Source organism: Piliocolobus tephrosceles, chromosome 16, assembly GCF_002776525.5.
Source record: "Piliocolobus tephrosceles isolate RC106 chromosome 16, ASM277652v3, whole genome shotgun sequence".
NCBI lineage: Eukaryota > Metazoa > Chordata > Mammalia > Primates > Cercopithecidae > Piliocolobus > Piliocolobus tephrosceles.
In genome coordinates, this window is record NC_045449.1 from 47,224,000 (window position 1) to 47,241,010 (window position 17,011).

At 54.3% G+C, this 17,011-nt stretch overlaps 1 protein-coding gene across 2 annotated transcripts in view; it reads left to right on the forward strand.

Moving 5' to 3' along the window:
- Positions 1–17,011, forward strand: part of ARHGAP23 (Rho GTPase activating protein 23) — an 85,627-nt gene that overhangs the window by 10,783 nt on the left and 57,833 nt on the right. Inside the window, exon 1 of one of the 2 annotated variants that reach the window (XM_031934299.1) lies at positions 16,679–16,841. The exons of the other annotated variant lie outside the window; for it this stretch is intronic. The gene's annotated coding sequence lies outside the window, so the exon portion shown is untranslated. Of the gene's footprint in view, positions 1–16,678; positions 16,842–17,011 lie in introns of those variants that run through there. 2 annotated transcript variants of the gene reach the window in all.

The window sequence follows — 17,011 nt, forward strand, 5'->3', positions numbered from 1 at the left end:
CCTGAGCTCAAGTGATCCTCCTGCCTTGGTTTCCCAAAGTGTTGGGATTACAGGCATGAGCCAGAGGTCAAGAATTTGAGACCAACATGGGCAACATAGCAAGACCCTGTCTCTAAAAAATTAGCCAGGTGTGGTGGTGCACACCTGTAGTCCCAGCTACTTGGGAGGCTGAGTTGGGAAGATTGCTTGAGCTCAGGAGTTCCAGACTACAGTGAGCTATAATTGCACTGCTGCACTCCAGCCTGGGTAACAGAGCAAGACCCTATCCACCCTCACCCCCCCACAAAAATTAAAGCTGGGTCTCTCAGACTCCTAGGTCTGTCATTGTTGTGACTGCTATATTCTCTGACAACAAAGAGCTGGGAGGGCACCCCTCACCCAGGGAAGGTAGACCCTCTTCCCCACAGCTGAGCCCTGAAATCCAAGCAAAGGTTGGCATAACGAAGGGGTGGGGAGGACAGATGTAATGGGTGGTGTGTGCAGCGAGATGTAGATTAAGTTCTGCTTCTCTGTGTCTTCTGTGATTCAGTGTGGAGTCTGGGTTTGCTCGTGAGTGGTGTGGGGGACCCCAGGGTTCTGTCAATGAACATGGCTGAGCCCCTGCCTCCTCCAAAGATGCTCCAGCTCTGAGGGGAAGGCTTCACTGTGGGGAGATGAGGCTTGCCAAAGCTTGAAAGATATTTGCTGGGGCTGGGTGCAGTGGCTCACGCCTGTAATCCAGCACTTTGAGAGGCCAAGGCAGGCAAATCACGAGGTCAAGAGATCGAGACCATCCTGGTCAACATGGTGAAACCCCGTCTCTACTGAAAATACAAAAATTAGCTGGGCATGGTGACATGTGCCTGTAGTCCCAGCTACTTGGGGAGCTGAGGCAGGAGAATCACTTAAACCCGGGAGGTGGAGGTTGCAGTGAGCCAAGATTGCGCCACTGCACTCCAGCCTGGAGACAGAGTGAGACTCCGTCTCAAAAAAAAAAAAAAAAAAAAAAAAGTTTGCTGGGACAAGAAAGGGATGGAGGAGAAGGGAGAGAAGGGCATGCCAGGCAGGGGGACCCAGCATTAGCACAGGCAAGGAGGCATGAACCAGCCTGGCCTCTTAAGAGATTGATGAGTACAAGGCTCAGAGTACAGGGAGGAGGTCAGGTCGGTAAGGCCAATGAGACCAGATCCCGCCCCTTCCCTCCCCCATCAGGGAGTATCCCTCATGCCGTGCTAGGAACCTGACTTGCTCCCATAGCTACTTCGGAGCCACACAAGGGTCTGGGGCAGTGGAGGCAGCAGACCAGGTGAAAGAAGATGGGAGATGAAACTGGAGGTACAGTTGGAAGGGCAGGATAAGAGTGGAATATGTTGCCTGGGCACGGTGGCTCACACCTGTAATCCCAGCACTTTGGGAGGCTGAGACTGGTGGATCATCTGAGGTCGGGAGTTCGAGACCAGCCTGACCAACATGGAGAAACTCTGTCTCTACTAAAAATACAAAATTAGCCGGGAGTGGTGGCTCATACCACCATAGTAGCCCTAATCCCAGCTACTCAGGAAGACTGAGGCAGAGGAATCGCTTGAACCTGGGAGGCAGAGGTTGCAGTGAGCCGAGATCGCACTTTTGCACCCCAGCCTGGGCAACAAGAGCGAAACTCCGTGTCAAAATAAATTAATAAATAGATATAAAAATAAAAATACAAAGATTAGCTGGGCGTAGTGGCGGGTGCCTGTAAATCCTAGCTACTTGGGAGGCTGAAGCAGGAGAATCTCTTGAACCTGGGAGGCGGAGGTTGCAGCGAGCCGAGATGGCACCATAGCACTCTAGCCTGGGCGACAGAGTGAGACTCTGTCTGAAAAGAAAAAAAAAAAAAAAAAAAGAAAGAGTGGGAATATGTCACCCTCTCCCCCTTTCCAGAAACTTGCTGTGCCGTCTCTTTCCCTTGTCTAGAAGGGCCTTCTCTGCCTTTTCCATTTCTCCAACTCCTGTTCCTCTTTCAATGCCCAATTCAAATATCTTCTGTAAAGCCTCCCTCCACCACTCAAATATACGGCGACTTCCTCCTCTGCGCGCTAGACCCTGTGCCCCGCGAGGGGAGGGACTTTGTCTTGTTCACTGCTCTATATCCAGCTTCTAGGCCAGGCCCTGTTAGAACGCTGCTGACTGATGAACTGAGTGTTCCCACAGCACTTGGCACTGCATTGTCCACCAATAATAATAACAATGGGAGTATTGGTTATAGCAAACATGTATTGCAGCCCTCAGGGCCAGACACTGCTGTGCTGAGCACTTTACACACACCGTCTCTTTAATCTGTACAACAATCCCATGGGCGATGGATTATCTCTATTTAATATCTGTGGAAACAGAAGCTCAGGGAGGTTGGTAACTTGTCCAGTGACATACAGATAGGAAGTGGGCCTGAGTCAGGATTCAAACCGGCTTCCTCTGAATCCTACTTAGGAACTTTTTTTTTTTTGAGACCGAGTCTTGCTCTGTCACCCAGGCTGGAGTGCAGTGGCACGATCTCTGCTCACTGCAACCTCTTCCTCCCGGGTTCAAGCGATTCTCCTGCCTCAGCCTCTTGAGTACCTGGGACTATAGGCACGCGCCGCTGCATCTGGCTACTTTTTGTGTTTTTGGTAGAGAAAAGGTTTCACCATGTTGGCCAAGCTCGTCCCTAACCCCTGGCTTCAAGTGATCCTCCGACCTTGGCCTCCTAAAGTGCTGGGATTACAGGCATGAGCCACTGTGCCCAGGTTCTGCTTAGGAACTTTTAAACACTATGCCCTACAGCACCTTCATTTGTTGCATGTCTGTCTCCTTGGTTTTATAAAATCAGGGACTGCTTTTGTTAGTTTTTGAAAATCCTCAGACTACGGAACTGATTTGTTAAGCAACTTCTGCATGCCAGACACTCAACGTTGAGTCCTTTTCAGGACCCAGTTTACAGCTGAGGAGACTGAGGCATGGAGAGGGAAAGAACTTGACCAAGGTCACGCAGTTGGGACCTGAAACCTGGCCTCTGATTCATCTTCCCTTGTGTCACTGCCCCCCCCCCCCCAAGCCCAGTGCCAGGCCCTTGGTGGCACCCAGTGAACAGTCCTAGAATGAAAGAAAGAGGAACCGGCTCTGGAGGTGACTGCTTTCTTTGGGGGCACACAAGGGGCCGGATGGGGACCATGAACTGGGCCTCCAGCCCCTAAGCCCAGTGTGTGTCCCGCCAAGATCACTGATGAGGAGAGGGATCTAGAGGCCGGGACTGGGGATGTTATAATTTCCAGGTGCCCAGCTGTCTGTCAGACCTGGGAGCTCCAAGGAGGAGAGGCTGACCTGGTTCCGGGGTGGTCAGGGATGGTGTCTGGGGCAGGCAGAGCCTTACCACGACCTTTAGAGGCCTCCAGAGGCTACACAGCATCAGTGGGATTTTGGCCACTGGTGACCAGAAGGGACCTCCAAGCCTGGGAAATGCAGCTGCAGGGGCTGCAGTGCGGATGGGCAGAGGCCCTGGGTTGTGCTGCAGGCTGGGCACTGCCTTTTGCTGAGTGACCATTCAGCCTATGCTCCCAGCCCCACAGGGATCCACCAATCAGACCTGCCTGCTGCTGTGTATTTGCATCTCATTTGCGTGACAACACCCCTTGCTCTGTCCCCAAGTGTGCCTCCCCAGCTCATACCCCATTCCCCATTTCAGGCCCCCTATGCAGAGCTCCCATGGGAGGGGCAGAAAGGCCCACCTGGGCTGCCAGCTTGCTGCACTATTCATAGCTCAGGGCTGGCGTACTTCACATACTTGACGTTTCTCATGTCTGGCTGGCCTGAGGCCCCTCTGTTGTCTTCCCCTCCCTCCCCTCTTCTCTTTTTCCCCCTTCCCCTCCTCCCTTAACCTCTTTCCCCACCTTCCTCCTCTCAACCAATCTTCCTGAAATCTACAGATGTCCAAGTCCCTCATCACGGAAGAGCCCACATAAGGAAACTGAGGCTTCAGAGAGGGCGGGGCCTGGAGGGAGAAACCGGTAGTAATGAGGCGCATAATGAGGTGGCTGACAGTCTGGGCTCTGGCCGCATTTTCAATCCCGAGCTGACATTAGCTGTGGCACCATGGCAGATTCCTTAGCTTGCTAAGTTAGACAAGCATTTCAGAAAGTCAAGGTGAGACCTGGAGGGTAAGGGTTGAGTCAAGGGAAAAAGGGGATGGGGAGGGGGCAGGCAGGCACTGTATTATAATCCAGGGAGAGGGGAACTTGGATGCAGGGAGCAGGCCCTGAGTCTCAGGACAAGGGTTTGGCACATTGCAGAACCCACGAGGAGGGCTCGTGGCTGGAGTGTGGCCAGCTGGGGTGAGGGCACAGAGCTGCAAAGAGGATTGAAGCAGCTCCCCCTTTTCTCCCCACCCCTTTCTCCCCCACTCCTTTTGTTTGAGCTTGGATCTGGCTCCGCCGCCCAGGCTGGAGTACAGTGGCACAACCATGGCTCACTGCAGCCTTGAACTCTTGGCTCAAGCAATCCTCCCACTTCAGCCTCCCAGGTAGCTGGGACTACAGGCATGCCCCATGGCGCCTGGCTAATTTTTATTTTTATTTTTGTGGAGATGGGGTCTTACCATGTTGACCAGGCTGGTCTCAAACTCCTGGGCTCAAGAGATCCTCCTGCCTCTGTCTCCCCAAGTTCTGTGATTACAGGCATGAGCCACCGCCCCTCGCCCCCTTTTCTTCCTTATTCCAACAGCCCCGACTTCTGGATCTGGTTCCCTCTGAGGAAGGGGTAGGGATATAAAAAGACAAAGAACTGAAGCAGTCCCTGCCTCTACTAGACCCCTCCTGGGGACAGGGTTCTGGTTACCCCTAACTCTCTGAGGAAAGGCTCATTCATTCCTCAACATTCAGAAACAGTGTGCAGAGCACCCACCCTGGGCCAGGAGCCAGGGATTTGACCACCAGCAAAGCAGACATGGTCCTTGCCTTCCAGGACCCACAGCCCTGTGGGGAGATGTTGGTCAAAATAAGCTTATAAATAAACAGACACTGACAAGAGGGTGCACAGGTAACTGACCTGGTCTGGGGCCAGAGGAGGTGTGCCTGGGGAAGTGACATTTTTGCTAAGAGCAACAGGGTAGGTAGGAGTGAATCAGGGCATGGGTTGCATTCCAGAAGCAGCATGTGCAAAGGACCTGAGGCTGGAAAGGTGCCTGGTCTTCACAGGAGCTGGAAGGAGGCCAGGGTGGCCAGAGCATAGAGGAAGAGGGCGTGGTGGGTGTGGGGACCAAGGCGCGTCCCACAAGGCCTGGTGATCACAATATTAAAATAATCAATCTGGACTGTCAGATGCCAGAGAGGTGACTGCCACTTAGAGCAGGGCAGTAGTGTGATGAAGTGAGCAGACTCCGGAGACATCGAGGAAGCAGAGTCTGCTCCAATGCGGGGATGGAGGGCTGGGGCCATAACACCTAATTCTTGGTTCTCAGCCACTTTGTCAGGCTGTTATCCCTGTCTTCATTTTATAGCTGAAGAAATAAAAAAAACTGAGTGACCTTGAGTGATGATCTTGAGGTCACACAGCCAGAAAAGGGTCAGGGCCAGTACCAATAGCAAGTGTGGTCTTTTCTCTGTGTTAGCCTTCTTGATGCCGGGACAGTGGTCACTTTCTCACCAGCCTCCCTGTCCCCACGCCTCAGTGCCCCTGCAGGTCACCCCAGCATTCCCTGCCTAGCACCCGACCCAGTGGAGAGCCAGGAGTTCCAGGTGGTAGGTGCTGTGTGCCACCTTTGTTTCCAGAGGTTGTTCTGCTGTTAAATGAGTTAGTGCATTTAACAGCAGCATGCCTGGGGTATAGTAAGCACTCAACAAGTATTCATGACTGTGTGGCTGTTATCCTGTCCCCAAATGTGGGGCCAGGCAGACTGGCAGGGGGAGGTGGGAGGAGGATCTGGAGCGAGGATGATGCCATCTGTCCTCTTCTGACCAGAGAGCCCAGCCCACGGGGCTCTCTCATGGCAGTGGCCCAGGGGAGGCTGTTTGTCCCTGCAGAGCCACTGTCCCTGCCACCTGTCCAGCTGCCTCTGGGCATCACAGACTGGATTAGGGAGCGGTTCAGTTCATAGGCAGGGCCACATGTGTGAAGGGGAACGTAGGGGTAACCCAGGAGGGATGGGCAGGGCTGGGGTAAGGGGGTGGGTGGTTTCAGGGGTGGGGCTGAGAGCCTCTCCCTGCAGGGAGCCCCATGTGCTCCGGGGAGACTTTCGGAATCTGCTGAGACCTGCCCTGGGAGGGGACATGGTCTCAACTTGACTGGGACCCATCTCTTGCCTGAAGGAAACCAATGTGTGCACCTGTTACCTCTGCCCAGGCTGTCAGACAACAGGAAGCACTCCTGGGGGGCGGGGGGCAGGCGGAGTCACACCTAGAGCTCTCCCCTAGTCTCCTCTGAAGTGTGCTGTCCAGTGTGAGACCGGGGGATGGATTTGCTGACCTTAGAGAAGAGTCATTGCAGGCATTCCCTGCCTCTAGGAATGACTGCTCCAGTCTAGTCTGAAAAGGGGCGCTGGGCAATCTCCTTGACCAAAGGGAGACCCCGAGATTCCACAGTTGCTCTGTCTTTCTGCAGAGGATTCTTCTCCTCTGTAGGAGATGGGGAGGGGAACATCCCAGGGCCGGTTGGAGCTGAGGGGCCTGGGGAGCGAGGTTGAGGGAATGAGGACCCCTCTGCTGGCTCTGGGTTGTCAAGGAGACGAGGCATGCCAGCACTGGGCCAGCAGGGGGCTCTGCTGCCCACGGGACCTGCCTATCCGGCAGCCGAGATAATCATCCTTCAGTGTGCGGGCGCATTTCCAGGAGTGCCTGCGAGGACCCGGCGGTGTCTCTGTGGGCACGCCCTTGTGTGTATGTTACAGGTGGGTGTGAGCGTGTGGCGCGTTGGAACGGGCATGTGTGTGCTCGGTGGGTTTGAGGACCCCCACACTGAGTCAGGTTTCTGACAAGAAAACACTTCCAAGGTCCTGCTGGCAGCCTTGGAAGAGTTTGTGCAGGACTGGGGATGGCAACCTCTGTGGATGGTAGGCCCCCCTCAACGCCAAGGACCTGATGCGTGCCAGGTTCAGGCTGGGCTTTTCCCCTGTTCAGGAACCTCTAGGGCTCCAAAGATGACAGTAGAGACTCTGAGGAGGCGTAGTGACAATGAATGGCAGGGAAAGGTCTTCCGGGCAGGAGGTGTCCAGCTCCTGGGCAACCTCTGTGGGCAGAGCCTTTTCCTGGGCACCAAGGAGAGCCTGTTCATTTGTTTCATCTTTCAACATTTTTTTTTTTTTTTTGAGATGGAATTTTGCTCTTGTCGTCCAGGCTGGAGTGCAATGGTGCGATCTCGGCTCACCGCAACCTCCGCCTCCTGGGTTCAAGTGATTCTCCTGCCTCAGCCTCCAGAGTAGCTGAGACTACAGGCACCTGACACCACGCCCGGCTAATTTTTGTATTTTTAGTAGAGACGGGGTTTCACCATGTTGGCCAGGCTGGTCTCAAACTTCTGACCTCAGGTGATCCAACCGCCTTGGCCTTCCAAAATGCTGGGATTACAGGCCTGAGCCACCGTGCCTGGCCTTTTGTTTTATTTTTTTGTGTGTTTGATTTCTGACTTGGCCTTTTTAAAAAAATTATAAAATGGCCAGGTGCAGTGGCTCACGCCTGTAATCCCAGCACTTTGGGAGGCTGAGATGGACGGATCACAAGGTCATCGTGGCTAACATAGTGAAACCCCGTCTCTACTAAAATATACAAAAATTAACTGGGCGTGGTGGTGGGCACCCGTAGTCCCAGCTACTCGGGAGGCTGAGGCAGGAGAATGGCGTGAACCCGGAGGCAGAGCTTGCAGTAAGCGAGATCACGCCATAGCACTCCAGCCTGGGCAACAGAGCGAGAATCTGTCTCAAGAAAAAAAAAAAAAATTATAAAATATATAATACATCCGGGCGCTGTGGCTCATGCCTGTAATCCCAGCACTTTGGGAGGCTGAGGTCGGCAGATCATGAGATCAGGAGATTGAGACCATCCTGGCTAACACAGTGAAACCCTGTCTCTTCTAAAAGTACAAAAAAAAATTGCCAGGCGCGGTGGCTCGTGCCTGTAGTTCCAGCTACTCAGGAGGCTGAGGCAGGAGAATTGCTTGAACCTGTGAGGCGGAGGTTGCAGTGAGCCAAGAGCACGCCACTGCATTCCACACTCCAGCCTGAGCAACAAGAGCGAAACTCCATCTCAAAATATATATATATATACAACAAAATGTATAATTTTAATAATTTTTAACTGTAAAGTGGCGTTAAGTACATCCATATTATTGTGCTATCACCATAAATGGTGATATTCCACTATCACCGTAAGTGGAATAATATAATATTTATTCATTCATTCCTTTTTTTTTTTTGAGACAGGGTCTTGCTTTGTCACCCAGGCTGGAGTGTACTGATATGATCACGGCTCCCTGCAGCCTTGACCCCCTGGGCTCAAGCTGAGACCTCCCATCTCAGCTTCCTGAGTAGCTGGGACTATAGGTGCGTGCTACCACTCTCTGCTACCTTTTTTTTTTTTTTTTTTTTGTAGAGACAGGGTTTCACCATGTTGTCCAGGCTGGCCCTGAACTCCTGACCTCAAGTGATTCTCTCACCTCAGCCTCCCAAAGTGCTGGGAATACAGGTGCCGGGATTACAGACATGAGCCACCAAGCCCAGCCAATACTAGTCCTTTTGTGTCTGGCTCATTTCACTTAGCATAATCTCTTTAAGGTTCTTCCACATTGTAGCATGTGTCAAAATTTCTTTCTTTTTTTTTTTTTTTTAAATTTGAGACAGGGTCTGGCTCCCCCAGACTGAGGTGTAGTGGCGCGATTTCAGTGCATTGTAACCTCCATCTCCTGTGCTCAAGCCATCCTCCCACGTCAGCCTCCCAAGTAGCTGGGACTACACGTGTGTGCCCCCACACCCGGCTTTTTTTTTTGTAGAGATGGGGTTTCGCTATGTTGCCTGGGCTGGTCTTGAACTGCTGGGTTCAAGCATTCCTCCCGCTTCAGCCTCCCAAAGTGCTGGGATTACAGGTGTGAGCCACCCCGCCCAGCCTTCACTTATTTTAAAAGGCTAAATAATACAATTATGTATTGTTCATGTAATGTATGTATTCTATGTAATACAATAATACAGACAATTTCATTGTGTGGATATACCTCATTGTGTTTGTCCGCTCATCTGTAGATGGACACTTGGGTTGCTTCCATTTCTTGGCTGTTGTGAATAACACTGCTGTGAACACAAGTGTACAAACATCTCATCCCTGTTTTCAGTTGTTTTGGATATATACCCAGAAATGGAATTACTGGATCATATGGTAATTCTGTGTTTAATTTTTAAATGTTTTATTTTTTGAGACAGAGTTTCCCTTTTGTTGCCCAGGCTGGAGTGCAATGGCACTATCTTGGCTCGCTGCAACCTCTGCCTCCCTGGTTCAAGCAACTCTCCTACCTCAGCCTCCTGTCTATGTTTAATTTTTTGAGAAACTGCCATCCTGATTTCCATAGCAACTTCACCATTTTATTTATTTATTTTTAAATTTTATTTTATTTTTATTACTTTTTTAGAGAGGGAGTCTTGCTCTGTGGCCCAGGCTGAAGAGCAGTAGCGTGATCACAGCTCACTGCAGCCTCCAGCTCCTGGGTTCAAGGGATCCTCCCACCTCAGCCTCCCAAGTAGCTGGGACTACAAGTGTGTACCATCACGCTTGGCCAATTTTGCATTTTTTATAAAGATGGGGTTTCAATATGTTTCCCAGGCTGATCTTGCACTCCTGCCTCCCAAACACTGGGATTACAGGTATGAGCCACTGTGCCTGGCCACAGCCACACCATTTTACATTCCCACAGCAATCCAATTTCTCCACATCCTCACCATTAATAAATAATTTTTGAGCTACGCACGGTGGCTCACGCCTGTAATCCCAGCACTTTGGGAGGCCGAGGTGGGTGGATCACCTGAGGTCAGGAGTTCGAGATCAGCCTGGCCAACATGGTGAAACCCCATCTCTGCTAAAAATACAAAATTTAGCTGGGCATGGTGGCACGTTCCTGTAATCCCAGCTACTGGAGAGGCTGAGGCAGGAGAATCGCTTGAACCCAGGAGGTGAAGGTTGCAGTGAGCCAAGATCTCACCACTTCGCTCCAGCCTGGGCAACAGAGACTCCGTCTAAAAAAAAAAAAAAAAAAAGAAAAAAAAGAAGTAATTTTTGAGAGCCCACTACGCACAAAGCTCTCTAGGAGGGCAAATCCATTCTGAAAACCCAACAGCCATTGTCCTTGGGGAGCTCTCAGTCTAAGAGGGAGACTCAGGCCAGGCCCTTGAGCATCCTCCAATCTGAGGGGAAAGACACAGGCCATATCTTTTGGGTGACCCCAGACTGATGTGGGGCAAAAATCCCTTGTTTTCAAGAAGCACACAGTCTGATGGAGGAGGCACAGCTTATTCCCTTTGGGGAGTCTGCAGACAGGCCCAGAAACCAGAATGGAGACCCCAGAGACAGGCAGGGGGCTGCTGAGTGGGTAAATCAGGGGGTACAGAGGGATTGTGGTGAGCCTTGTCCCATGCCAGCCTGCTGTTGCCTGGGCAATGGCCCTGGTGTTTACTTTGTGGCTGGCTCTAGACGCACCCTTTTCTGTAAGTGCTCATTTCCCACCAAGAGGAAAGAGGCTCCTCTTTAGTCTCCCCTTCCTCTGTTGTCCCTGAGGGGTGAACTGGCCCTCCTGTGGCACTGGAGACCCTGCTAGCCTGGCACCTTTTCCATGCTCCTTGCCTGCTGGGAGAGGCCCCATCCTGGGGTCTCATGTTACCCACTCCTTCCCTATTCCCAGAGGGCCCACAAGGTAGTGCTCTGGGCTTGCCAAAGTTCAGCCAAGGAAGTGGGAGATTCTACTGAATCCTCCTTGCTTGGGAGGAACTGGGGCACGTCAGGAGCCTGTAGGAACCTGGAGCTGGCAGTGGGAGGTGGGGGTGATGCCGGGAAGGATGAGTTTGCCTGGGTCTGTGAGTGTCCGCATGTGTCACCGTGTCTTTGTGTATACATGGCTGTCTGCATGTCTGTCTGAATGTGAGTATGACTGTGATCACTATCCAAAAAGCTGTCAAAACAGCCTGCATTTATTAAATCCCTACTATGTGCTCTGAGCCTGTGCTAAGACTTTCTTTAATTTACTTAATCCTCCCAACAACCTATGAGGTGGAAATTCATGTCATTCCCATTTTATTGATGAGGAACCAAGACTTAAGGAGGTTAAGTAACTTGCCCAAAGTCTCACAGCTAGAAAGTGGTAGAGATGGGGCTCTGACTCGGCTTCCAGAGGATTCCAGATCCTGTGTGTCAGCCCCTGAGCTGTGCTGCCACTGGAAGAACTTGGGGATTTTTTTTTTTTTTTGAGACAGGGTCTTGCTCTGTCACCCAGGCTGGAGTGCAGTAGCGCGAACACAGCTCACTGCATCCTTGACTTCGTGGGCTCAAGTGATCTTCCCACCTTAGTCTCCTGAGTAGCTGGGACCAGAGGTGCACGCCACCATCCCCAATTAATTTTTGAATTTTTTGTAGAGATGGGGTCTTGCCAAGTTGCCCAGCCTTTTTTTTTTTTTTGAGACCGGGTCTCACATTGCAGCCTTGACCTACCTGGGCTCAGGTGATCCTCCCCACCTCAGCCTCCTCAGTAGTTGAGACCACAGGCATGCACTACCACACCTGGCTAATTTTTATGTTTTTTTGTAGAGACGGGGTTTCACCGTGTTGCCCAATCTGGTCTTGAACTCCTGGGCTCAAGCAATTCTCCTGCCTTGGCCTCCCAGAGTGCTGGGATTATAGGCATGAGTCATCATGCCCAGCCAGAATGTGAGGATTTTGTGATTTTTGGATTATCTCAGCCCACCTCCCTGATGGTGGTGGGATATCTGGAGTGACAAGTGCTTCCTCATCTCCCTTCCCAGGCTTCCGTGGCTCTGGCCTAGTTTGAGGGAGAGGGAGCAGAGTCCATCCCAACCCTGGGCAAGGGTGGCCCTAGAGGGGAAGAGCACTGGGTCTGGGGAGACCCTGGGAACCACCCTCTACCCGTGGGCCGGACATAGCACCAGTGCGGGATGCCCAGGTTTCCAGTGATGGGGGTTATGTGCACATGGAGGGCGCTGGGGAGACATAGGCTTGCTTGGCCGGCTCATCAACTTGGCCTGCTGGGGCTTGTCAGGCGGGAGTCTCTACCCAAGCAATGCTGGGAACCAGGCATCTGAATAGGGCAAAAGGGTGGAAGAGGCCCGAGGGGGCAGCCGCCCTTGACTGAGGAGACTGGAGCAGGGTTCAGAGGCCCAGGCGTGGGTGACTCGGGCATGTGTCGGTATCGCATTGCCTGCATGCCTGGGATGCACGAATCTGCGGTGGGATTTGCCCCGTCTGTGTGCGAGGTTGTGGAGTGGTCATGGGTCTGCGTTTGTTGGTGTGCGACTGGTGTACAGGACCAGATGGAGCTTCAGACATGCTGGATGACTGTCTTGGGGTGGGGTCATTGTTTGTCACCTGGCGGTTTGGGGCCCACATTCTGGGAAGAGCGCTGAGCAAGCCGGAGGAAGGAAAAGCAGGCAGAATCGACCCTGAGCCCCTCTCTCACTTCCTGAACCACACACCCTGCAACACGTCAGTTTCCTTCTTGCTCCTATCTCTGACCCCTGGGACTCAGGACACTCTCCTCCCCTTCCCCAGTGCCTGGTTGCTTCTACTCCTCCAGTCCAGACCACCCTCTCCTGTGAGGGATAGCCTGGGAGGTGTCTGGCCCCACCCTCAAAAAACTGTCACCTCCCAGAGAGAAGAGGCGCCGTGCACCTGAAAGCAGGAATCCCTTGGTTTGTGGGGGTCTCCCTTGGTGGGGGTGAAGGCAGCCAGCTTTGGCCAGTCTAGAACTTGGGGATCCCTAAAGGTTTCAGGAGCTGGGACAATACTCATGACTCTCCAAGGTGTCTCAGCTCCTGGCCCACAGCAGGTACTCAAGATGTGGTTAAACAAGAGTGTAATGGAAAAAGATCTGGTAAGCGGTTAGAACCTTGGGATTCCGTCCCAGCTTAGTAAAAATGAGTCCTTGAACTAGTCACTTGTTCTCTTTAAGCCTCAGGTTTTTTTTTTAATTTTATTCTTATTTATTTATTTAGGGACAGGGTCTCACTTTGTCTCCCTGGCTCGAGTGCAATGGTGTGATCTCTGCTCATTGCAACCTCCACCTCCCAGGCTCAGGTGGTCCTCCCACCTAAGCCTCCTAAGTAGCTGAAACTACAGACACGTGCCACCACACCTGGCTAATTTCTGTATTTTTTGTAGAGATCGGGTTTCACCATGTTGCTCAGGCTGGTCTCAAACTCCTGGGCTCAAGCGATCTGCCCACCTTGGCCTCCCAGTGCTGAGATTGCAGGCGTGAACCACCACGCCTGGCCAAGCCTCAGTTTCTGTAACTGAAAAACGGATATAAAAAAAAAAAATCTCTGGTTATTTGATTCTTAGGGTAAGTGTCAAATGAGAACAAGTGAAAGTGCTTTCAAATAGTAAAAGACAATGATCTCTTGGAAGGAGGGAAGACTGGATGCCCTCCCTTTGGGGATGCAGCCTTCAAGCCCCTCACCAGGGACCCTCAGGAAGATGAGGTTGAATGGATTTTGCAAGCTGGTCAAACTAGAGGGGGATGGGAGGGGCAGCTCAGCAGGGTAATTTCTGATGCAGGGGGAGGAAGCTGGGCAGGGCGTTGGGGGAGGACTCACACTAGGCAGGAAGGCTTGGAATAGAATCTCAGCTACGCCTGGTATTTCCCAGCCCTGGGCCCCCTCCCCCACCACCCTCTGGGGCCCACCCCACATTCCTTTCCCAGAGGAAATGGGGGAGGGAGCAGAGAGGCTCCCCAGGCCTGGAGGATCATTTATTCAAGCTTCGTACAACCTTTGAGGCCCCACTGGGTGCACTCTCCCCCTGAAGTCCCCACAGAGGCAGCTGGGTGTGGAGGTGGTGGGGGTGGGGAAGGAAGGTGTGGTTTGTGTTGGAGGAATGTTACCTCCTTAGTTGGGCCTTGCTGCCCTGCCAGGTTAGAGGGCAGGAAATGGACATTGTATATGGTTGATCCCTTCCAGGGTCTCTGCAATCTGAACACAGAAAACCCATGTTGGTCTCCACTTCTCTCCTCCCTGCTGCCCCAGAAGCCTCAGCGGTTTTGAATTATGCGGAGGTGGATTCTTGATCTGGGCACACAGCAGCACCAGTTGGCCATGAGAGACTCCATGGGGGATGACAGGGGAGAGTCACTCCATTTCCTTAGAACCAGGGACTGGACTAGCAGCAAGAGGAACGCAAGTTAGGCAGCTAGAAGGACTTACTGGCTGCTTGCTGGGAGGACAGGCCAGACTTGGAGCTGAAGACATCTGATTGCCCTCCGCTTGGGGCCCCAGAGTCTGACATGGCTGGGGACAGCTTGATGGTGGTTCCAGCTGGTCTAGGAGGGTCTGGCCTTTGGAGAGTATGACAGATTCACAGGGCAGGCCAGGGCAGGAGTGGTCCCGACACAGAATTCTTAGTTTTCTAGCAATGGAAGTGGGGCGGGAGAGGGTGCTGATGGAGATAGCGTGTCCTGCCCTCCCTGGCTGCAGCCCTTTCCCGCTCTCCCCCTAAGCTCTCCTGACTCAGCTCGTGGCAGCCTCACTCTTCCCATCTGGCTTCCGCCAGGGTGGGGGTGGTGGGTCCAGCTCTTGCACGGAGGGGGAGCCCAGCAAACAGCAAACAGGAAACAGGCGAACAAAACCAGCTCCCTGGCTGACACAGGCAGCCGCCCCCACACGCCTCACCCTCACCCTTCCTCTCTCTTCCTTCTCCCTCCCTTGATCCGGACCTCCCTCGTGGTCCGCTCTGCTCCCTTCCCCTCCCCCTCCCACCTCTGTCCCTCAGGCTCCCTTCCCATCCCTTTGCTCCTTCACCTTCTGACACTTCGTTGTCTCCTCCCTTCCCCTCCCTCTGCCCCCAGGCCCCTCCCCCTCTCTGCCCCCCACCCCCTTTCTGGATTTCCTGCCTCCCCATTGGGCCACCCTCCTGGCAGGTTCTTGCTGGGGACAGTGGATGGTGGAATGGGGGGGAAGGGGAGCTGCATCTGCTTGGTGCTCCCTTCTGGTAGTTGCCCCAAAAAGGCCCAACCTTTATGACGCTTCCTCCTGGATTCGGGAGTGGGGTTGGGCTGGAGCTGCCCCGCTTTCCTGGCTGCTGGTTAGGATTTGGGTGTAGGATAGAAGTTGGGATGAGAGGCCCAGGGGTTGGCGTCCCCATGCTGCCATTTGGGTGCTCTTGGACCTCAGTTTCCTTCCCTGCAAATGAGGCCATAGTAATGGCCCCAGGCCACAGCAAGTGACTGTAGTGATATTGTTGGTGAACAGTCAAGTGGGCTAGAAATGGTAATGGTGGTTACACATCCACGAGCCAAGGCCTCTGCTAAGCCCCACCCGGATGGGGCCTGGGAAGAGGGAGAGCCAGGAAGGGCGAGCAGGGCAGGGGCTAGCACAACATGGTGCTTCCTGTCTGGCTCACATGCCAGGGGCTGGAAGAGGGGCCAGCTTGGAGTGATCATCAGCTGGTGGTGCCCCTCGAGGTAGAGCTAATGGGTAGGGAGTCCTGGGGAGGAGGGTGGTTCCCACAGGGGTATTGGGGACTTCACCTGCACCTAAGGGTATGTGGCTGTCACTCTGTGCGGGGCAGTGTGTGTAGCACCCGAGGGGCTGTGGCATCCATGCCTGGAGTACCTGAGCTGTTCAGTGTGCGCGTAGCATCTGCCATGTTGTGGGGGTGCCTGTGGGGTATGTGTGGAGTGTGGGTGGGTAAATGTGGGTCTGGTGTGCTTGCACATGCCTCTGTCTGTGAGTGTGTGGGCCGTATACACTTGGGCGGATGTCTGAGGTGTGTGTATACGATGTGGAAGAGTCCTGTGTGTGTGTGGGGGGGATAGTGTGTTTCTGGGGTATATGCACATAGGGTGAGTGTGTGTGGGCGGGTGGATGTGTGTTGTGCCGGTCTGTACAGAGTGGGTACGGTGTGAAGCAGAGTGAGGGGCACCTGGAGCATGTGTGACTGTTTCTCTGGGTGCATGGGGCAGATGTGCGCGTGTGTGCGTGTGTGTGTGTGTGTGTGTGTGTGCTGGAAGGGTGCAAGGTGTGCGGGCTGGGGAAGAGTGCATGTCTGGGTCGAGGGCTGCCGTCTGCGTGTGAGGGTGCGAGGGTGTGGTCGTGTGGGGGACTGTGTAGTGCCCTGGCGTGTGGGGTGTGAGTGTGGGATCTGGGCGGCCGCGGACAGGGGCCGCCCCGGAGGGGGAGGCGTCAGCCCTGCGCGATTCGCGGGCGTGTCGGGGCTCGGGCGCCTTCAGCCGGGAGGCGCGGAGCCGCTGCAGCCGTCCTGCCGCCGTCCGCGCGGGCCGTCAGTCCCTTCGGGGCCCCCGGGCCCAGGGCCCGCGGTTCCGGGGGGCGGGCGGGGACCGCCGGGGCCCGCCGGCCGCCCGGGCGGTTGAGGACGCCGTCTACCGGGCGCCTAGCAGCGGCCCCGGGCCCCCGCGCGGCGCACGCGGCTCCGGAAGCCGGGCCTGAGGCGTACTGGGGCCGGGGCGGTGGCCGGACCTGGGAGTCCCCGCCGGCCGCGGAGCTGGTGGGCAGCGCCGTGTGGCGCGTGGAGCGCGCGGGGGCCGGGGGCTGGCGCTGGGAGCGCGCCGTCGGTGTGGACTGCAGCGCCCCAGAACCGCGCTGTCTTTGGCTGCCCTGCCTCAGTCACAGCGACCGCCGCGCGCCCGGGCCGCGCCGGGCCAGGGTGAGCGCCGCGGGGCCGGGGCCGGGGCAGGACTTGTCGGGGTCTGAGTGGGACTGGGTCACCAACTCCCTGCGGCCTTTGAGCTGTGTGCGCCCTGCATTCCAGGACTGATGCCCCTGGAGCGGGGAGTGAGTGAGGCGCTTGAGAGACGGGGCTGAGGGTGGCAGGAT